We start from the raw sequence: 24,615 nt of genomic DNA, 5'->3' as shown, positions 1-24,615 counted from the left end.
ATACGAAATCTCGTCGGGTAGAACGCAAGACAATCACCTCGGGCTTGAGCACAATGCTACGAGATTTCTTCTCTTCGCACACGGAAAGTACGTCTTTCACACACGCTTCATTCTTTCCCAACCATCGCCCCTCGGTCTTATATCCTTCTCGACACCACAGAAGCTAGTTTTTATATCTTTTCCGTGTCGGTTTCTTGTATCGTCTTTTCATCAAAGTTACCGTATTTAACGAACATGATGGTTATTCAAAAAAATTTAAATGAAAAATCCTTAAATACTAATTCCGTTCTCGCTTAAACAAATTATTCCTTTGATTAAAAAATAATAATAATAATAATAAAATTAATAAACTGTACAGATGTAAACAATCGTCCGTATCATTGCTAACTGAATAATTTTATCTAAGATCAAGTACTATATAAATGACAATTGTTCAATACTTATTATTGAACAACGGATATAAAATGAGTTCGCTAAATATAGATGTTATATTTTTTCTAAAAAATTTCATTACGTAAATAGAGTATCGTTATAGAGTGGTGTTCGACTGTACGTATTTATATATTTACATGTACATGTGCATGTTTACTGTACAAGGATATAATATGTGATATTTTGCGTACTAGCGCTTTTCACCGTTCAATCGTTTGCAACCCATATCGTTTGTATAACACCATGTACATTGGTATCCGATGTCTAAATATAATATAGGTGAATAATGTACATACATATTGTGGGACAGTTGTTCAACTATTTCAGCTCACGATATTATATTACGTGGAATCGAAGCAATAAAACGCAATGGACTCGTAATCATATTGGTATAAATTATAGTGTATAATGTATAATGTATGTCGGTGAACCATATGTTGAATTAATTCACCGAGCTGTGATTGAGCTAATACGCTGGATAAACTTTTTATTATATTTTATTTCGATCTTTGTACGTAACATGTTATCCGAGATAAAAAAAAAAAAAATCATGTTTCAGTCGTTCAACAAGAATAACAATTTAAAATTAAATATTTGTTTTTTCTTCAATTTCTTATTCGAACACAGCTGGTATAGGAATAAATCAAAACTTACAAACTAACTCGGCACTTACAATTCGACAGATACTTCTTAGGTTGCACGATGATATTTTTTACCGAGTTAAAATAAACTCTAACCCATATTGGTACATAGTATATAATTTATATGTTATACCTCTGTTTTATCGAGATTTTAATGAACAGGTAAACAAATGTTCGAATAATATTCCCTTTTATAAGTTATAGTTTTATTATAAAGCATCTTGAACCATTGCACTTATCTAGGGATCATATTCTATCCGTATCCAGATCTAGATATTATGCGAAAGATTTCAAATCTCAACACTGTCATTATGTGTTTACCAAAAAGTGTACACATACCTCCGAGGCTCCACTGTAGAATAAATATTGAAAACCACTGAGATAAGTTTAGAAAAACACGTTTTGTTAGTATATTTTTATTTATTTATTCATTATAACTATAAGGGCTGGGCCCTTTTTGAATACGAAATTTGAGATATCAAATAATATAAAGTGCAATAAATTATAATAAAGAGATGTACAATATAAAATTATAATGTAGTGTTATATGTTGAAAAAATGAATAAGTGTCGTGTAGAATAAATGAAGTAGGGGTCATTCTGAATTTTTTTTTATAATTTATATTGACGTAAGACACGTTCTGCGTATACTATGTAAATGCATGACGCTTAGGGCTTTATTTAAAATGTTGACACTCCTAAGCATATATCTCATATCATATTTTCCTCATATTAATATATTTTTACTTAAAATTCTTCCATAATTGAAATTTTTTAATACTTTCCATAAATGTAATGTTTATAACAAGTATTATTTCAGTTACTTATTTATTATCATTATCATTATTTTGCCGTTTGCAATACTAAATGCTATGATAATTGATAATGGTAAATCATAACGTTATTCTAAAATACAAATATATTAGCTAAAATGTATAAGTTTTTTTTTTCATTATATTTTTTAAAATTTATTTTTCATAAATGTTTTGCCTTCTCTAGACTTACCCACGCTAAAAGACTCAATGATTCAACAATATCGAAAATAAATTCGATGTACCAAACGTCGTCCTCAACTCGCGGCCGATCTATAACACCTATTGAATATAGTACGCGACTGTAGTAATAGCTACACAAAATGTATGCGCGGTTTCCGGAATACGTCGTTTTGTTTTGTGATATAATAATAATATACGTGCACATTACATTGCAGAACAATAAAATGTCACGTTTGCGCCGAAATCGAATGGAAACGCTTAGAATATTTATGCCACTAAATGTCGAGTTCCGTACAACTAATTTGTTTTTTCCCAAACAATCGCTAAAATATAAGTTGTATTCATCGTGTTTTCACGCACACTTACACATTTAATCCCGCAACTGTTGTAGACGAACATTAATAATATTATAACGATTATTTGTTTTTATTTTTTTATTTATTAATAATACTTAGGAAAAAATACGTTTAAAATTGTTATTTTATGGTCATCGAAACATTTTTTTCATTGGTTTTAGATCTTTTAATATTTTATAATTATACATCAGTTACTATTTGTGAAATAATACGTAATCGAACTACCGTGTTCAGCTGGGGGGATGTTATATGTGATTGTTTTAAAAGCTTTAAAATCCGAAAAGCTTCAGAGTATTTTCAGGTGTCATGTGGGACCAATAAACAGTAACGAATTTTAATGAAATTATATCCTACACTAACACAAACATACAAAGCGTAACTATACATTACTTGTTTAAGTTGATTAGATAAAGTAATTTGAACACGGTCGAAGCACACACTCTCACGCATAGATACGTATACACTACACATTGTATACGCATAGTGATACAGAACAAAAACCTATTATTTTTTATAACAATTTCAAATGCATTTTTTAGTACAGCTAGATCGAAATGTTATCGTGGTCGCGTAGCATCGCATACGAAATACCGGCAACAGCCGTATGGGGATTCGATATTATAATTTTATTCTTCCTGTTTGGGTTTTAAGTTTAGTACACCGCATGCTGCGATACAACACGAGTACTATGAAACATGAATTATAATACTTCTTATAAGGGACATAATATTATATTCTCTACGTGACTACGTATTAATTTTTTACCGGAATATTTTTTACCTAAAGGTACGATGATGTTGTGTTTGTGATTCTTTTTCTTCTTATTCGGTAGAAACCTCAGATAATCATCAGCTTATATGGTTATCATATATGTATGTAACCTAAATTAACCTATTAACTACAGCGTACGTAGAACTCTCAACAATGCACAACGGTGATTTAAATTTATTGACCAAATGCAATATTTTATATTTTGTTTTCAAAAACATTTCGCGATAAGCGTTGATATAAAATTATTAAAGTTTTGTTAATATTTAATAAATGTCTCTGAGTATAATTTAAGACTTTTGATAATCAAATTATTGATAATTTGTTTTAACAGTCATTTTTATTAGTACTAAAATTTATTAAATTGAATACTACTTTTTCGAATTCAGTTATTGTTCATTTAATTTGTAGAATTCGATAATTTTGACACAGGAGGTGTTATATTATTTATATTGTCGTTAACGTATGCAAATGATCAAATAAAAATTAGAGAATATCTGAGCACAAATGAAAATAAATATTATTTTGAATTTAAGTAATCAAATTTTAAATGAAATATTTAGTTATCATTAAATTAATTTAAATTGTTTTTTTTTTTTTTTTGCTGAATATTAAAATTTATTATAAACTGATGTGTTTTAAATATATTTATAAAATATTTGGCACGAAAATCTTAGTATTCATTTTTGGTATTCAATAAGAAACAAAAATTCAAAATTGGTTTTACAATTTTTTTTTTTGTAATTAAACGCGGTTTTCCCGAAATACCAAAAGTTTGAACTGAATCTTTATGATCATGATAACAATATTAAATAAAACGACGGTGATGTTATTTTGTATTAGGTCCCTTCGATTTGTTATCTCCGTCGTTCACATACGAGACATTGTGACAAATTTACTGTTTAGTAAGGTCGCAATTGTGGATTTAAGAGTTAGTATAAGAATGGATCGACCAGAGATGAAAATTATATTTATGGTATAAAGTCGAACTTTTTACTCCGTATCATACAATATTTAATATACAGAGTGTCCTTAGACACACACTTACACAGTTATTCATACTGATCAGTGATCTTACAATATGATAATAATAATAATGTATATATTATTAATTTTAAAATTGATTGGACAAATGTTGGTATGACATTCTTTTTCTTTTAAATGTTATTTAAAATTAAAACTTTATTTTTTTTTTTTTTTTTAAAGTCTATAATTTGAAATCAAGCTTTTTCCTATATTAAACTGATTATAAAGCATTGTTTGAAATAATTATCTCTTTATTATTATATTGATGCAATAATTGCTAGAATATTAGACTAATCAATATCAACTATATTGGCGTATGTGATAGGTATTATATTTATAATTTGTACGCTACTGCAATGTTAAATGAATCACTATATTTGACAACAGTATTAATAAATCTAATATTAAATACTGTTGGGCTACAGTTTGAATCTTAGAGTTTCCCTTAACTAGTATGACTTGTTTTTATTTTTCTATACTTTTCACTTAATGAGAAAGATAAATAATAATAGAAAAGTTTAGTTTTTGTTTCTGAACTGTGAAATGTTACTTGTCAATCGATTGTTTTCTGATAAATGATGTTGACACATTGAGTCGTGAAAACTGAAACATCCATGAAATTAAAATAATTTTTATAAGTTTCAAAGTAAATTACTTTGATATAAGGTCTTAGCTTCTAAAATATAAGTCTTATCGTATTTTAAAAACTTGGATGGTACAAACCATATTTTACGTAAAGACACTACTCAGTATCGGAGAGATAGATCATGATTATACATTGTCCTTTTTTTCCATGTTTACTGTCTTACTGGTTAATATTTACCAATTTGCCGATGGAAATTAGATTTAATGACATAATAGTGCATGAAATGTTTTAAAAAACGTACATAATCTTAAACGTTTAGGGAGCTATCCTCAACTTTATAAATTACACGTTCACAATAGTATAATTATCAATTTAAATTATTTTTTTTTTAATCTAAACAAATTATTAATACTTAATAAAATTACCATTTTGATTTATTTAATTGACGTATCCGAATGTTTGGGTAGGAGACATTATATTATATTTTGAACCGTCAAAATCACACGAGCCATTAAAAGCTAATAGTATGATAATATACATGTTTTGATGGAAGACGACTGTTGACAGTGCACCTATAAACTGACTGACGTTATACAAGTAGGTGTACGTACGCTATGACCGTCCATTGAGATTCAGTTATTGCAAATACTTGGAAAACAAATAATTAATATGGATTGAACTGATGTTCACGATATATGTGTAAGGTATTTACTATAGAGGTTGTAACTTCTCCAAACATATTTGGGAAACCTGACCTACCCTAGTATTATGAAGCCTCTTCATTTTTACGGATATGAGGAGGAAGAACGATACAGCAGCTATGAGTGGAATACGACGATTGATCATCGAGACCACCGAAAAAATCATTGATTTTATTAATTTATATAATTTTTTTTTTTTTTGTTATTACACTACGTTTGATCGAGAAGAATAATTGAGGGAGAAAAGGAACATATAAAGCTTTGTAATTAATGGGATAACAATGCAGGTTTGAAGTACAGTAGTAACAGTGTACGAAAATTATGGCACGTCGTAATTTTTCTCGTGATTATACGTAGTGAAAAATTATCGTCCACGAATCGTTAAGAATAAAGTCACCGGAAATTAAATCCTCTTCTGGGGAAGTGGAAAAGAAAAAAGAGCAGGTACACTAAAGCGTGAAAGTGACTGAACATAAATGGCTTTACGCTAATTTTGCCATTCAGATCCTCGAGAATCACACAGTTAGAGCGTGAAAATAAGAATATAATTGAATGACTCCTCGGAATACTATAATACTATTCTTCGTGTTATTTATTCAATATTATGACGAAATATGTATCTCAAGACATTTTATTGTGTTATAAATTAAAACCAATTTATTATAAAACAATTAACATTCGTTGGCGCTTAATGTTATTCACGTTTGGAAAGATAAAATATTATTCTGTCTTCGTGTAGGTATTACATAGATGTAATGTTACATGCAAAATACTATAATAATATAATTATATACACAAGTAAACATGAACATTTTCGTTTCATTGTGTGTTCACAATTGATGGGCTGATAACATTTTTAAATCTTCCAATATTACTTCTTTGTTTCACTATTATTTAAAAATTCAAAATATCTCATATTAGATAGGAAGATGGGATATCGAATCGATAATCAGTTCATACGTTTATCTTGATATATATATTTTTTACTTTAAATAAAAACAAACTTATTTAAAGCATTTCTATTGAAGAAAATGTAAAATAAATATTTTCTCTTTCTTTTTTTCAAGTTTTATATTTTCCGTTATTCGTCAAAAACTGTGTAAACGAAAAGAGCACTCATAGAAATTGGAAATTTTTTTTATGATTTTGTAAAATAATTACGTTAATATTAAATAATAAATTGTTAACTATTTTTAAATAGGAATTATATTTGTTTTTATTGTATGTATCAAATGCATTAGATTTGTCTTTTATCATTAACAATATATATAATTTTAGTATAAAACATTTTTTATCTAAATTTAATTAATTTCAGGTCAGTATTTAGTTATAAATTAATGAAACTTAATACTGTTATTATTTGTTATTATTTATTGCTACTTTATTTAAAAATTATTTTAATATTTTTATTTCCACATTAGAAAATGAGAAATGTGTGAACGAGATCAATGCGAAGTATAATAAGCGTAGAAAAAAAGTATTTAATTTTTAATATTTTTAAAAAATGTCGAATAGAGACTATTATTTGTCCTTTAATGTATGTAATCTAATTATATTGAATAGAATCATTTATAGTTAGCGAATAAAATTAATATTTTAAGATGACTGTTAAAACTGATATAAATAATTATTGTGTAGAATACAGTGCTGGAGTCTTATTTGAGACATAAGCAGTCCAGATGATTATTGTCGGTACGTAATACATATTCTCCAGCGTTATCGAAAAACTTAAGTTGAGTACACTCGTTGATATATTTTACAGTCGAATGTGCATGCGTAGGAAGCAAGTTGCTAAACAGCAATCTCATAAAAGGGGTGAGGAAAAAAAGTTGTCGTCCAACGAGCGGTGATTCGAGTGCGAAAATGAGCACTTTTAATAATTACTTTTAGAGAAGTGGAAAAAAAATACATCACATACGAGTTAGCAGACTTTTTCTTTTTAGTCATTATCAACTGAAATTGCTCATTTTTGTCGTCGTGTAATTACTAACATGCTGGAGTGGTGAAGACGATAAGTACGTTTTTCTTTTTTGTTTACATTTTTTTCATTCAATAATCCTAGGAAAATAACTGGCGATTATAACGTGTGAACAATTTCGCAGCGATCCTGCTAGTACGGCGACGGGTTGTTTCGCAAAAAAGAGTAGGTCTTGAAATATCTAACAGTTAACTTTATACCATTTGGTCCTGTTTTGCCGTGCTCGCGTAGGCCTGATAGTTCCTACTCATCGGATATTCGTCGTAACCGACATCGCACGTCTGACCCAGTTGAATCATTTGCCGTCGTTTCCGATCGTAAACGAGGCTGCATGTTAACTCCTACACGAATGAAATTGTTACCTGAATTTAAAATATAGTGTAATATCCTACATAGACCATCTTTATCTGCCAATAAAATATGATATAAACTCCTACACAGACCTTTTTTAGATAGGGGTTGAAGCTACATGATATAAACGCTGAAAATTATAATGAATACTAAATAATTTCTATGTAAACAGTCAAATTTAAAATCATGTTTATATCTATAATCAATAGTTTACTCAAAATGAGATCAATACTGACGGCGACCAGTTTTCGTCCAAGACGTTTTAATGACTCACATAATATTGCCAGTGTAATGTATCTTCAATAGTTTTTACTCCAAAATTATAGTTTACTAATGATACAAAAAATGCTTGTGAATCTTTCCATTCTAAATTTAATAGCAATTTTTATCATCACTATATGAAACTGCATTTATTTGTGAAAGCTTCGCTAAAAATACAGACCAATACACAGGTATGTATAAATTAGAAACAGTGATACACCTCGGCTTTGGCAGCCAAAAACAATTTTAAAATAAACGTACAAACAGGAATAAAAAAAAAAATACAATGAAGGAGAAATTTCACGTTATGAATTTATTAAAAGGGTGCGCTATAAAAACAAACAAAAATATAAATATGTAAATAAAAATGTATTTGTAAATTACAAATCATGTAATTTTTGACAGATATATATTTTTTTAAAAAAGTTAGTAATTGTTTAGTTAAATGTTATACTTATTAAAATATACAATTAACCTACTGTATTACAATATAAAAAAAAGTTATTATAAACAAATTGATTTATTCTTATTTTAGTAGTTCAGATTTTTGTAACCTTATTATAAGATGTAGCACTATCTTAGGAAGGAGTTAACACTATATCAATATAGGAGATAACCTACTTTTGTAGGAGTTTACCATTCCCCGTGATCGCATCGTTAGTAAGACACGAAATCATATGTGTGTGCGCGTGCGGGTGAGATTAGTAAATATTTATGCGAACAAACAAGATGGGTCCGTACGGTGTTTCTCGTCATAGTAAGTGTAAGTGTACTAACTACAAAATATCGTGAAATGGAAAATACGGGAGAACGAGGCAGTTCATCCTGTGCATTCTTACATTTATGTGCACATCTATACACAGTTGTGCATACGGTATTGCGTGAATTGAATAGGTCACGCGATACGGCGTGCGGCGAGCGCAGAACGTCACCGTGTGTTCCGCAAAAGGTTCGGGTGACCAGGTTAGGTGCTGGGGGAGGAAGGGACAGTAAAAATAAATAGACACACCTTTCCTCCCCTATAGACATATACCTCGAACAGTCGCCGGGGCGAATAAGGTCATTCCCTACCCACTCTGTGTATTCTCCAGACTTACGGCCTCTACGTGAAATGCCACGCAAGCGGCGGTGTATATTTACTATGCGTACGCATATCGTTCAAGCTCGACTGACCGAATCCTTTTTTTTTTTTTTTTATTATTAGCTTCTTGTGCACAACAATTATGAACAATAGCAATATAGATAAAACAACAAAAACAAACAAATTAAAGATAATAACAATTACGGATAATAATATTATTCGATATCATTTACATAATACAAAAAACAATATTAAATTAATATTAATTGTAATATTAAACAATATTACAAAAAACTAAGAAAGAAAAAAAAAGTGCATATAAAGAGAGATTGATAAAGAGAAACAAAATCAGATGCTAAAGCCAGCCTCCAAGATAAATTCTATGATTTTATTTATGACAATTTCTGATGATGAGTTAAGAATAGAGAAAAGGTTAGGGTTGATATTAAAAGCATTTAGGAGTTTGAATAAAATAATGCGTTTTAGATTTAAGGAAGGACATTTGAAAAGAATATCTCACATACGTCACAAAGATATTCTGATAGATGTAGGGTGCAGTAAGGAGCATCGTTTAAATCGAGTTTATAGGCATGAGCAGGTAGGAGTGTGTGACCTGAACAAAGGCGATTGAAATGAACAATGGATTTTCTAGATAGATGAAGGTTGTTGAACCAGGTATTATGAGGAAATGTAGGAGAAATATGTTTATATCTGGCAGCGAATTCTGCTGGGAGATTTGATCATTGGGAGTTCCAAAGATGTTATACGTGGTGGCGTATAAAAGGAGTGAAATCAGTATGGGTAATTTGGATAAGAGAGGGACAAATTAAGTTAGCCGTAGATTTGGCAAGACTATCGGCGATTTCATTACCATTTATCCCTATATGGCTTGGGATCCACAGAAATTGGATTGAGTAATTTGAATGATGAAGTAAGAAGGTGATTTGTTTAATGCGAAGCACGAGGGGGAAATATGGGAATTAAGGGGGTTGGATTTGAGAGCAAGTAGACAAGAAATGGAGTCAGAGGCTATTAGGTAATTGTAAGGGGCCAGATTAGAGATAAAAATAAGTGCTTCTATGATGGCGCAGCACTCTGTGGAAAAGGACGAAGACGAAGCAGGTAAATTGTTAGTAAAAGACATATGTAATTCCGAGATGTAAAATTCATAACTTGCTGAGAGGGGGGAGACTGAACCGTCAGTATAAATTGTAATATAATGACGAAAATTCTTATTGAGGAATTCTGAAAATATTTTGTTTATCATAGAGTGAGACATGGTTTGTAGATTATAAGAAAAAAGGGAAGAGAAGTTGCTTTCTGTTAAAACAGATGGTGAGTATAATAAAGATTCATAAGATTGTTCATAACACGGTAGCTTGGTTGATTTCAAAATAAATTGGTGAAAGTTAGAGAGAGAGTACGCTGAAATTGCGAGGATGGGGATTGATTTGGGAACGTATCGCCAAGTGAGGAATAACGAATAATACGTGTCAAAAATAGGATGATTAGATTAGATTGGCTAACTATCGGCATCTGATGTTGAAAGGAGCACAGTTTGATTCTACTTCGATGACCGGGCAAGGAGTAGATCTTAAGTAACCCATAATATTTCTGAGGCAAGAAATTTGTAGTTTATTTATTTTTTTCCAATTTGAGAATGATGCTGAGCCGAAGAAAAAACAGCCGTAATCGAGTTTGGAGCGGATGAGGGCACGGTAAACCATTAGTAATGTAGTAGTGGGGTGAGAACCCCACCAGGTATTGGTCACTGTCCTAAGGAAGTTGGACCATCGAGAAACAATGACCATAAGCGATGTTATATGTGGAGCCCAACGAAGTTTAGCATCTAAGGTGATACCTAGATAAGTGATATTGGGAACATAGGGGATGATATTGTTGTCGAAAAGAATGTTTGCAGCATCAAAATATCTTCGTCGGGTGAAAATGACGGATTTGCATTTCTCTGGGGCGGCTACAAATGATACCTTATCCAGTATAAATTTAAGATTTTTGAGGGCTCGATTTTGATGAACAATTGCAAGATCAAGGGACTTATTGGACGTAAATACAACCATATCATCCACATATATGAGGCATTTATGACCATTCATTGCTAGATGTTTTCCGATTATACTCATGTAAACATTGAAGAGTATTGGACTAATACAACTACCATGTGGTAATCCAGAGAATGTGGTACGAGAGTTATAAGACGGTGAAAACGAGATTTATTTTATTGAACAAAGAGATTAATATATTACAAAATTGTTGAGGGGCATGTAGTGAGGTGAGGTGTGAGATAAGAGTGCGAATATGGACTGAATCGAAAGCAGCGCGTATATCTACGAAAGTGGCTATAAAGAACTCTCTGTTGTTAAAGGAGTGGTATATATTTCCTAAGAATGACGAGAGGCATTCGATCGTACCTCTTCCTTTCCTAAAAGCGAAAAGGTTATCTGGTAGGAAAGAGTTTGATTCTAACCACCAGTCATGCCTTGATTTAAGCATGTGTTTAAAATCTTACATAAGAAGAAGAAAGAGCAATTGGACGAAATGAAGTTTTAGAATTTTGTTTGGCAATAGGTATGGCTTTATATACACATCATGAAGACGGAATTCGTTGGGTAGTAAGAATATTATTCATTAAAGCAAGTAGAGAATTTGAAGCAATAGCAGGAAGGTATTTTAACATGACTGGTGAGATATTGTCAAGGTCGGATGCAATGGATTTCCTGGAGGCGATAGCGTATGTTAGTTCAGGCACGTTGAAATCATTAGTTAGAACATGGGTAGGAGAGACACAGTGAATGTGATAAGGAGCGATTTCAGAGTCAGAAGGAACATAACATGGAGCTATTTTAGAACAAAAATCATCAAATCAATCATCGTTGTCGGGACGAGAGGAAGAAGTTGCGCAATTTTTGAATTTCCTTGCAACAGACCAAAGGTTTTATATGGAATTAGACGGCTTGAGATTAGAACAAAACAGTTTTCATTTATTTCTTTTTTCATTTTTAAGCGTTCTGGTAGTAAGGGCATTTGCGTTTTTTTATGAAAGAAAATCGGTAAGGGAACCAGTACGTCGAAAAATTCTAAAATGTACGGACCGTACATTAACCGCTTCCGTGCAGGTGGAGTTCCACCACGGTGGGGAGGGGGGGAATGTTTTTATATTTGGTCTTTTAAGGGAAATTGTAGCTAAGGCTGTATTGTATAATATATTGGTGAAGAAGGAATAGGAACTTTCTGAGGATAAATTGTTTGGTAGGGTGGAGACAGAATTGTGCATTTGGTGAGAGAAGGCTACCCAGTCAGCTTTATTGAAATTGTATTGAGGTGAATTTGAGCGAGAGATAGGGGAAAATGAGTCCGTAGTCAGACATATATTGGTTCTTATAATGATCGGGATATGATCACTCCCATGAGGTTCGCTTAGTGTGTGCCAAGACAAGTTCCAGATAAGATCAGGAGAGCAGATGGAGAGATCCAGAGCTGAATCAGTTGAATTTAAGCGTCCGATATGGGTTAGACTGCCGTCGTTTAATATACCGAGACCAAGGGAATCGATTATTTTATATATATGGTTGCCACGACGTGAAAAGGAGTTTGAACCCCATGCAGGGTGAAATGCGTTGAAATCACCACACAGGAGGGATTTATGCGTAACTAATTTGAATAATGACTGTCAGATGAGGAAAGGTACGTTAATATTATTAGGGATATAACAAGACCAGATTTTAACAGGAGTAGAAGTATCTGTTACTAGAACCTCAACACCGATGAGATTTATTTTGTAGTTAGAGAGACTATTTCTAGTAAATCATCAATGGGAATAAGCTTAGTTTTAAAGGAATTATGTATGGCTATAGCTACGTCACCATAACCATCTGGGCGATCAATTCTGAAGATTTTAAAATTTGGTATGTACAGAAGGCGTGAGGGAAGTATCCATATTTCAGATATAATGGCTATGGAACATTTGTGGACTGAGAGTAGGTTCTGTAAGGAAGGAAGGCGGGCTGTGAGGCTCCTAACGTTCCATTGAAGTATGTTAAAATTAAATGCGAGATGATTATTGCTGATGTTGTGGTACATATTGACTATAATACGTTGCGGTGACTTAGATGTTTTAAGGATTTAGTATTTATCTAATCAGTTGAGACCGAATTAGGAATAGCAAGAAAGGAAGTTAATGAAGATTCAATTAGGCTCTGGAGGTATGAAGGAGAGAAGGGAGAGGAAAGCGAAGGAGCATTTATAAGGGATTCTGATAGTTTATGTGACAAAGTGTTAATCCAGGAGAAATCATTATCGTTATCTCCTGGCAACTTTGTTTAGCAAGTATAATTATTTAAGTAGCTCCCGTTAGGAGAAGTGTAGGATGATTCCGTTGGTAAGGTAATTTTCTTTATTTTATTCACTTGGGTGAAGTTTGAATTGTATTTTTTTTTTTTTTGTTATTGAAGAAATGGTGGCTATCATTTAAGGTAGGGAAGTGCTCATTTTAAAGAGGGGTATCAAGATCCATAATATTAGAGATAGGAGGCTGGCTATTAGTAACATCGGAGTATTTAAATGCTGAAGTATAGTGCTTATTTTTCTTAAAAGCCACTGCGTCCTTGTACGATATATTTTCAGTTGCCATGGTTTTTTTTTATATCTTTTTAGTGGGACCACTCACGGCAGGAACGGTCCATAGACAGGTGAGGGAGTTTGCAGTAGAGACATGTAGGTTCGGAGGCTTGCGCGGTAGGGCACGAGTCTAATGAGTGTTTAGATTCGCCACAGTGGCTGCATCTCACGTTACTACGGCAGTATTTTTGGGTATGACTAAATCTTAGGCAGCGTTGCATTGTACCGAGTAGCGGATGCTTGGCGTTACTTCAAATAGCATATTGTAGATCGAGATGACGGCAGGTATTTTGGGTGCTATGAACTTCAATTCAACCGTGCGAGTCTGTATAACTTTTTCATCTTTTTGAATGGAAATGCGTTTAAAAGCATCTATTAAAATAGGGAAACTGTGACCCTCGAAAATTTTTTTTTCCGAAATGTGATTGTCTAATTTAATTATTCCGTACGAGAATATGAGATTGCTCGGAATAGACACTTGGAAACCATTCGCGTGCGGAATATCTAAATTTAAACAGTTATTGCAATTGAAAATGGTGTTGAAAGTAATTTTGACCTTTTTGGGGCCAGCAGATTTGATGTTCGTGATGCTCACAAAGTTGATAGAGAAAAATTTGGCAACGCTAATGGGATGCCAGTTTGGGACCCGTGTTTTTATTTTGGTCGAAGCTCTCGGCGAGAATTATTATCGGGCCATTATAATCCGGTTTAAAGGAACGAAGTAGAATATTATTATTATTGTAGCTATCAGACATAACGATATCTGTGTTGGACGGTAGAGCCGACGACGTGCTATATTTAGATAAGCTAACGACAGGTGTGAGGTCATTAGTTTGATTAACGACAAATGAACTGTTTGAATCGGACATATTATTGTCGATTGTGTCGTTGAAGTTGAATGTGGAGCAGGGCGTATTAAGAATCGGTGGGTTTTCGTTTATTAGTTGAAAGTTAGGAGAAACTGGGCTAATGGTATTTTTAAGTACTTTACCGTTTCTACCGACCGTGCTGAAACCAGGTGATGATGCCGTATTTTTGGTAAGTGAAGGCTTGATTTTGGTTGTGACCGGTGTTTGGCCGGCGCGGCTATTGCCGCCCGAAGACGACGACATTAATGAACGCTAATTAGATTATAGATTATAAAAACCGGATTGCTAACAGTGAGACGCACAGAGACACGACTGTACGCAACGACTACGTGAACACGACTGACCGAATCCTTTCTCTACGTATTTTTTCTCCCTTTTTTTCCATTTCTTCTCGTTTTTTTTTCTCCTCCCGTACATCACGAACGACCACAACTGGTAACGTTACCCGTTCGTTAACATATACATTTATGCACACATATACACATACGTGTCAACGAAAACTACAGTTATGTTCGGAAGTACATGTGTGTATGTGTATGTTTGTATATATCATATTATTAAGGACCTTGTTCGCCGGTTTCTCAAACAATTTGAACGCAACTATTCGACGGATTATAAACGACTCGTGCGCATAGTTCCGCTGACGAACGTTTATTTCCGCTTTCCATCCGCTCGCGTACGGTCCCATTAAACTTAATCGCCCGCGGCTGCAAACGATCTCATAATATTATACAACAATAATCACATGGGTACCTATAACGGTATTGCGGTTGACGTTCATTGTTTTGTGCAGCGCACGTGAATCACGGTTTTCGCTTGTTCCGGACCGGGCGAGTTTGCACTGATGGTTCCTAATTTCCGTCGGTGTACGTTTGCAATTACCATTTTTTTTTCTTCTCCGTCCACAGCGTAGAATAATTACCAATCATGCCAACAAATATAAAACACTGCGTGTGGAATCACTGCACAACGATGAAAATATCATTATTACGACGTACATACATGTTTATATTTTACATTACGATGCGCGGATGATCGCCTGTGATAGGGGGAAAATAAGAAAAGAAAACCTAACGTTAATGTATTATAATATTATAAAGTCAATAAGTTATACAACTCGAGTGGATGGTAATATGCGTGTGTGAGTCAATAAATGCCTATGCTCGGTTGATATGCGTATCGTAGTAGGTATATGATAATAAACGACCTGGCCATTCTATTATCATGTTGTCTCTCGCGGATATGGAATGATGGTGCATTATTTTTTTCCCCCCCGAAGATATACGAAACAAGTTAACGTTTGGGGCGGACGAAAAACGAAGAGAGATAAAACACGACCAACATATGATTTATTTGGATCTATTACAAATTACCCGTGTTATTGGTCGGTATTAAGTTAAACTATTAAACCTTATCCACGCGTAGATCTTCACGGTGTAAGTTTAACCATAATAAATTACAAACGATAAAGCATTAGAAGTTGAAATTACCGCATCCAAATCTTGTCTGCGTCGAATAAATAAAACAATCATCGATGCAACAGTAAATTTATCGTACATCTACATGGGCTTTCATTGGACCGATGCGTCATAGTAAAAACTTTAGTTCCACCGCTTCCGCAATAATACGCGTGTAAAGAACTCAAAGCACAGAATATTCAATTTTTTTTTTATACGGACCACTTCATTATCATTGTGTGATTGGTACGGTTCGTGGAATATATTAATAATTTCATGATAACAGTTTGAACAAGGCTCGACTTAAATGACTACATAATACACCTATTCATACGACGTGAAAATAGAAATAGAGTGCACCTGTACACCATTATTTATTTATGGTGCAGCAAAAAAGGGTCAATGTAATAATAGTATACTACTTGATAACTATACCGTATATTATGGCTTATAAGAGATTTGCAAACTAGCAAGAGGAGAAGATAATTTAATAATAATGGGAAATGGGAACGCTATAGTAGGAGAAGGTGTAGACGGTCAAGAAGTAGAAACATTTGGACTAGAACTAGAAATAGAAGAGGCCGCTTTGTTTACTTCTACAGGCAACATGATATGAACATAGCTAACACATTCTAAAATATTCACCGCAGAAAAAGATACATTTGAAAAATAGCAGAGGATATCCGAAGATATAAAATCGACTATATCATAGTGAGAAAGAGGTTCAGAAATCAAATACATAAATGCAAAATATATACAGGCGCCGACATAAACAGCGATCATAATCTCCTCATGATGAAATATCATGTAATGTAATAAACTAACAAGAATAACCCAAGAAACAAGGAAATATGATTTAAGAATGCTAAAAGATAACAGTATAAATACAGCTTTTCCAAGTGATACTAAAGAAGAAAAATGGAATAAAATAAATAATGTAATACCATGAAGTAGCCAGCAATACTTTGAAAAGAAACTCAACAGAGCCCAAGAATCCATGGATAAACGATAACATTATAAGATATATTGAAAAGAGAAGAAAGTATAAAAACGCCAAGGATAATCATGGAATACGGAGACATTAAGAGCTAAAATAGTAGAACTTAGTTGAGAAGCGAAATTTGCGAGAGAAATGGTTAGAAGAGAAGTGCCAAAAAGTAGAAAAATTGCTTACGAATAATAGGATAGATCAAGCGTTTAACATAATTAAGAAAGTTTTCGAAGGAAAAACGAAACTAAACAGCAAAATAAAGCTTTGAAATATGATGTTGGAGAAGGATGCTGAGAGTGAGTTGGATAGAACACCTTACCAACTGTTTGTGCACCATCGCGACGAACGTCGAAAATTCACGAAGACCATCTTCAGCACCCCCACCCCTTCGTTCACACCGGTGGCGTGCCGGGCGGCCTTCGAGCGCAGTAGTGTGTGCTGAAAAACTTGTTTTTGCGTCACATATTTGTGAATATTAGCCCATAACTATCGCGCCTGCGCCGTCTTTCCGTGAATGTTATCCCTAACGCCGATTCTTTTTTGTATGCGATTATGGCCTGTCGTGCGTTTAATTCGCGTCCGTTCGTCGATAGCATGTGTGTGTGTGTCATCGCGTCTAGTGTCAACGAGTCATTTTTAGATATTGTCGCTCTCGTGATCACTTTCGCAGCCGTGCGTCCTTACACTCTGTTTATCGTGTTGGTTAATTGGTGGACAGTGGTATTGTGCCATCACCATGCACGTATTTCACAAATTCGCTTTTGTGCGTGTTAGACAGTTCTCCTTCGAGTGCGTCTTCGTAAGTCAACCTGTTTTCGGTTCACGATCACTCTGGTTTTTTGTTGTCCACGTGATTTTCACCCGTGGTCATTGTTATAAGCCGGTTTGTCGTGCGCGTCGCGTACACCAGTGATGCCAACCTCGTTTTCGACACGGGCCATCCATTGCCACAATTGTTGTCCATTGTAGTCTGTCGGTTGGTAGCAGTGCTTATTGACGTTACCCTCTAGGAGTCAGAAGTAGTGGTTATCAGTTGGACAATTATCACCACCTCCCTCTATAAAAGATTGTTTATTTAATTATTGTTTGATTGTTGACCTTAAGAATAATAAATTTGGTTTGTGCTCAAGTGCACATTATTAATTGGTCTATCATTTTTTTAGCCTTTTATCGTCCTTGAATATCACCATCTCCTCCTCTCACCATATTTTATAATATTCTTCATAGTGCACGTTCACGAGTATTGCGCGGCCAACTGGCGAAAATATTTTTCAAAGGTTCCGCGACGGTGCGTGCAAACATTTTTGGTAGCAGAGTGTGGTTAGCAATTAAAACGGGGTAACTGGATGGGGAGAACGTACAACTTCACGACTGGGTGCGTTACTTCTCCTTGGGTGGTTCGCAGACGGACAACGCGTACCACACCGTCGGCTCCTGGCAGTAATGTTATCATGTGACCCATTCGCCACGACAATGGGGGTGACTGGTTGTCTCGGATAACGACGGAATCATTTAAGAAAACATTGAGAGCCCCTGTAGACCGTTTCATGTGTGCTTGCAACGTGGTCAAGTATTCGGTGGATCATTGCCACCAGAACGACTGGTGACATTGATCTAATAACTTCCATCGATTCAAGTGAATGGACTTGTCCTTTGTCGATGTCCTAGGCGACACGGTAATCAGTGGTTGGATGATAAGAAAATGGCCCAGAGACAGCTAGTTAAGGTCGGGGAAGTCAGACGACAACAGTGTAAGTGGCCGTGAATTGAGCACTGCCTCCATTCGACATGGTAGAACTTTTCATAGGAGAAGTGATGATTGCCCGTTACACGGATTAATTATCTTTTCGTGGAACGCACTGCGGACTTCCATAAGCCGCCAATGTGGCGCACATGGGGGATTGGAATTCCATGAACAATATTGGTGTGAAGCATCTAACGCGGATTATCCCTCCAGGCAATTGATTAATATGTGCAGCTGTCGGTCGGCCCCCATAAATTTGGCCTCGCAATCGATATAAATGTTAGACGGTAGACCGCGTCGAGCAACAAATCGATCGAACGAGGCAATGAAAGCATCCGTAATGAGTTCGGTTACAACCTCAAGGTGGCAGGCCTTCACCACGAAACACACAAAGACAACCACATAAACTTTATACAACCGTGATTTGCGAAGGAGGGTTTCTCACAACTGCAATGGACCAGCGAAATCAATTCCCACTCGACTGAACGGGCGACACAGTTGAATACGGGCCATGGGCAAATCATCGGCTGTGGAGGTTGGTGATCATATTTAACGCAAGCGGCACACTCGCTGCTGACCTTATACATGACCGAGCGTACGAAAATAATCCAAACTTGCCGGGACACCAGGGCGGTCACGACCAGAGGTCCGGCATGACAGCTGAAGCGATGCCAACGACGGCACACCAGAAGGGCGAGATATGATCATTTCGCTAAGAGTATCGGGTGCCGATACTCATACGACAACTATGAGTTACGAAGTCGACCTCTTACCCTAATGATGCCATTAGGATCAATGAAAGAACAGAGACGGGCGAGTGGTTTGTTCGACACTCTGTGACAGAGGGTTAAATCGTGAATTAGTTGTCCAAAAAAACGTTGTGACTCGATCACTATTACACGTTGTAGCGTGAACCACGTATGTGTCGCCACCTAGTGGTGGCCAATTATACAACTGACACCGACGAACCCGCTCTCTATGATATGCGCGGTGCTTCGCACCTTTCGCGGCAGTTAATATCCAATATATAGAGCGCTCTTTTTTTCCTGACGATTTTCTTTCAGAACTTCTTTTTACATTTTTTAATCTTTCAAATTAATTTCGTGATCTCCACTACTAAAAAATCATTAATATATATCTATAAGCACTTCTCGAAACTACTCCGCGTCAAAATACTTCTTCAATTTAAACGAAAACTAAGAAAAACCAAAAACATCGCTGATCTACACTCTACTATACAAATCCAGATCTGACACGCTTAAATACCCGGCCAAATAAACTCAAAATCACCTCTCTCGCAGTTGTTCTGTCGAACTTCTATGGGTTCTATGCATATAGAATATAATTCGTTGTATTTTACTATATGTTACGTAGTTCCCCGTAGTCAAGTAGACTGACAACTAGCCAGTTGAACTGCATCAACTGTGACGTCGTCAACTTCCCTAGCAATACGAACTTTAGCCGCCATCCACAGTGCCGCTGCCCGTCGTATTTCATCTCTTTTTTTTTATTACCAACTCAATCCAGGAGGACATCCCACCGCTGGTTCAGCCGCCCGCCACTTTTGCCGCGGACAAGCCAAGCAGCTCTTGCGGTTTGGGAGGAACTGTTCTCCATCCTTCATTCAACATTTTAAACTAAAATAATCAGTAATATATCTTCATATAAATGCTATATATGTTTGTGTCATATTTGTAATTTTATAAATAAATATTATTATCATCTATTTATATAAAAACACTGTCTAATATACTTGGAAATATATATATATACGTATACCTTGACGATCCGACACATAGAGCAGAGTCAAACGTTACAACGTAAGGCCGCGTCGAGTTCATCACGGGTGAGGGCTACCAGTTGCAAGTCCGGTGCTTGGCGACGGCATCGGTGGATAAATTGGTACACTCGGGCGACAACTCGAAACAATCTGTCGTACGACGAAAAACCGCTGAACCACTCATTGATGGTAAGTCGAGCAGTGACGGCCACCGACAACACGCACATGTCGAGTAACTCAGATAACGGCAGCATCGTGGCACCGACCGGCCACGACGACAGGCAACGACAAAGAAATTTGGTATCGTGCTAATACAGTGTTAACGTCGGAAGCTCGGATGCCAATACACCAAGGGATGCGCAGTCGCCGGGATTGTCCACGGACGAGACGTGTGCCCAAACACAGCTCGGAAGGAGCGTGTGGATTTTGTGAACCCGGTTCGACATGTATACCTCAAACGACTCGTGACGATTTACCAGCCACGACAGGACAATGGTTGAGTCTGTCCAGGTGTGTACCCCTACGATGTTGAGCTGAGCGTCAATAACGCATTTGACTCGATGCAACCAAAGTGCTAACAGTTCAGCGGCGTTTAATTCGAGCTGGGGAATGGTCAATGATTTAATCAGCGTTAACTTGGTTTTTACGTCAACCAACGAAACCGAAGCGTCCTCCCGGTCGTCCAACACGCGGAGGTAGATAACAGCGGCACATCCGCGCTGTGATGCATCACAAAAACCCAATAACAAACAACGGTCACCGGACCGCCTGTTAAAATGCCACGGAATCTTAATAGGATTGAGGCAGGCCAGTGAATCGACGAATATGGCCCACTCTTGCATGATATCACTCGGCAGCTTGTCGTCCCAGCTAATGTTACTCGACCACGTCCGCTGAATTATGAGTTTTGCATTGAAGGTGGCTGGCGAAAACATGCCCAACGGGAAGAAGATACGCACAAATTGCGATAAGACACCGCGTTAAGACACTGTCGGCCACCCCTGCAGGCCGAGGATCTTGACACCACCCCTGTCCATGGCTTCAAAAGGTAATGGGCCCATCAAACGGTCGGAGGCGGATACACTGTTGAGGATCCCGGGCAGTTACTAAACCACTTTTTAGCTCTAAACTTGATTTATTGAGCACCGTATTCACATCACGCTGAAGCTTAAGGACATTGTTAGTCATATCAGCACCTATACATATATCGTCAACGTAAGTTTGTTGCAATAACGCCTGTTATACACTCTCATGACCGGCGCAATCTTCCTCGGCGATCGCGGCCAACACGTGAAGTGACAGGATAAGGCGACCATATTTTATAATATGTGTATGGAGTGTTCAGATAATTAAATTGAAAACTGGCGCTAGTGAAAGCGTTAGGGCCACGCATCAGAATCAGTCCATACTCAATATTCTTAAAAATTATACTTTTCGAGATTCGGCCAAATTCTGGTACATTATTATCACCTTTACAGTCGATATCAGGTGAACGTTATCAGATTTTGGCATTTTGGAGCTTCCAACGAAAAGTGATCTCATATCGCTGTTCTATTTCTCTCCGCTAGATCTCACTTTATGCTAAATGTAAACGTACACACACACACACACACACACACACACACACACACACACACACATACTAGTTGTTACACAATCGTGACGGATCCCAATATTAATTTAAATCAAATATACTGACTAGATGATAGTTTTAACGCAAATCGACTGATTTTTAGTATAATATTGCTACTACTATTGTTATTATTATATTATTATGAGTGATTTGTGTTTGATATATCATCTTAATTATGAATTTTAACTAACATGGTTATTTTTAAATTTGAACGGAATGAAAGAAAAAATAATAATAAATTATCGAATAATAGACTTTGAAAATCATATGTTTTTCCAAACTTTAAATGTATATATATATATATATATATATATATATTATTTTACAAAAACGAGACATAACTATAAATCTTCATTCAAATCAATATTTAAACGTTTATTATGTATTCAGGAAATACATCTTTTCCATGCATTGATACGAGTTATTTGGAGCCAATCCATGGACTGAATTAGAATACTCGTATTATATCTACATGCATGTGATAAGTAAGTAATCAAAGTTTTCTCTGTAAATTTGTTACATGATCTTAAAATATGCCATCATAGTAAAACATTCTGTGGATTCATGAGTACAGAAATTATAATAGCGAGTAAAGGAATTTTCTTAACATTCGTTGGAAAAAAAATCAAACAAGATTCAATAATGAAAACTCCGCGTTTTAAAACGTTATTATATCATATCACGGTTAGAACGATACAAAAAATGTAATTCAATATTAAGAAACTATTACATGTACATTGTCAAATAATTAAAGCTTGCTAATTATATTAGTTTATTTGAGATCATGATATAAATCTAAATAAGAACAATAATTCTGAGATTTTAAAACATCCTATTTCAGTGATTTTATTAAAATTTGTTGTTCGCCACGGGATACCGACGGTCGAATATAATATATAATTTATTATTATAAATATCATATAATAAATAAATATGTATCTCTATATGTATAAGTAAATTAATTTTGTCTTTACCTACGATATTGTTCTACTGAAAATTCCTTTAATGTAAATTATGTTTCAATTTTATCCTTCAAAAAGATTACCTTATAAGTACATAAAATATTGTGTTTGTAATAAAAGCTGGGGAGTTTTTTATTATAGTCTAAATACTAGCTATCTCATCAAAAACAGTTATTCAATTAAACAATTTTAAATATTACAATTGAAATATTTTTTATGAAACCCATCTTCGATTTTAATGCTTAATTTAAACAGTATATGATTATTTGTGGCTTATAAAACGACTTTTTTTTTTTTCTATTTTTTCAATTATATTTGAATAACTTTTAATTTCAAAACGAATATTTTTAATAACTAGAGCTCGGAAGTTGTAAGAATTGCATATTGTTCTTTACGATCTCAATTTATAACAGACCTAGCTACAAATTTGAAGTATACAAATGCGAGTAAGAAAATTGAAAATTGAAAATAAATATTTTACAAATATAGCAATTTTAGCTAAAAACGTGCATATTTCATATGTTATATGCACATTAATCACATATTACTGAAAAAAATTATTTTTTTCTTTCTTAACCTTACATTTCAACTAAAAATGAATATAAAACTCAAAATTATCAACGAAGGTATTTAAAGTCATCGCTATAGTTATCTTCTATCGAATAATCGTCGTTAATATGAAATAAAAAAATCTTAAGAAAGTATTGGTGGTTCAATGCAATAACTTAACAGTAATTATAAAACATGTTTTTAGTAGTTTAAAAAATACTAAAAATATTTTGAAATATATTTTCAGCTCAATAAGATGTCAAAATGCCAACCAATTATAATTTTTTTTTTTTTTTTGATAATAAATAGTTTTTATGTATATTATTAATTTATTGACAACATCTGATGTATTTTATTTTTGAAATTAAGAATAATTTTTTTACATATATTTAATGTACATTTTGCAATTTGTTTGTGAATATTTTACCTTTTTTAGCTACTACAATTTCCGAGCCCTATTGAAAACTATTAGTTATAAAATTTTAAATGTTTTCTCTTAGGTCAATAATAAGTTATATTTTATAGCGAACGTAGAAAATTAGATATTACCAACATACGTACATTTTACATTGTATGGTGGATATATTGTTTTAAGATTTATATTATATTCAGTTACGTGATTAAAGCTGATCAGAAACCATTTTAGTTTCTGGAATTTCTTGCTAAACTTGAAGTTTCTAATAGTTATAGAAATTTATCAGATTTCACTGTTCACAAAAACAAAAAAAAAAAAAAAAACACTTCAAAACACGGCTTTACATCAGACAAAAATATACGTACAATACGAACAAAATACTTTTGTTTGAATACACGAGTGCGT

General features: G+C 34.4%; 1 protein-coding gene and 1 pseudogene across 1 annotated transcript in view; both read right to left on the bottom strand.

The window, feature by feature from the left end:
• Positions 1-24,615, bottom strand: part of LOC112690835 (octopamine receptor Oamb) — a 57,209-nt gene that overhangs the window by 18,837 nt on the left and 13,757 nt on the right. The window lies entirely within an intron of this gene.
• Positions 13,307-14,931, bottom strand: LOC112690836 (annotated as a pseudogene).

This window comes from Sipha flava, unplaced genomic scaffold (genome assembly GCF_003268045.1).
Source record: "Sipha flava isolate LNK unplaced genomic scaffold, YSA_version1 522_pilon_pilon, whole genome shotgun sequence".
NCBI classification, from domain to species: domain Eukaryota; kingdom Metazoa; phylum Arthropoda; class Insecta; order Hemiptera; family Aphididae; genus Sipha; species Sipha flava.
This window is presented reverse-complemented; position numbering and strand designations above follow the sequence as displayed.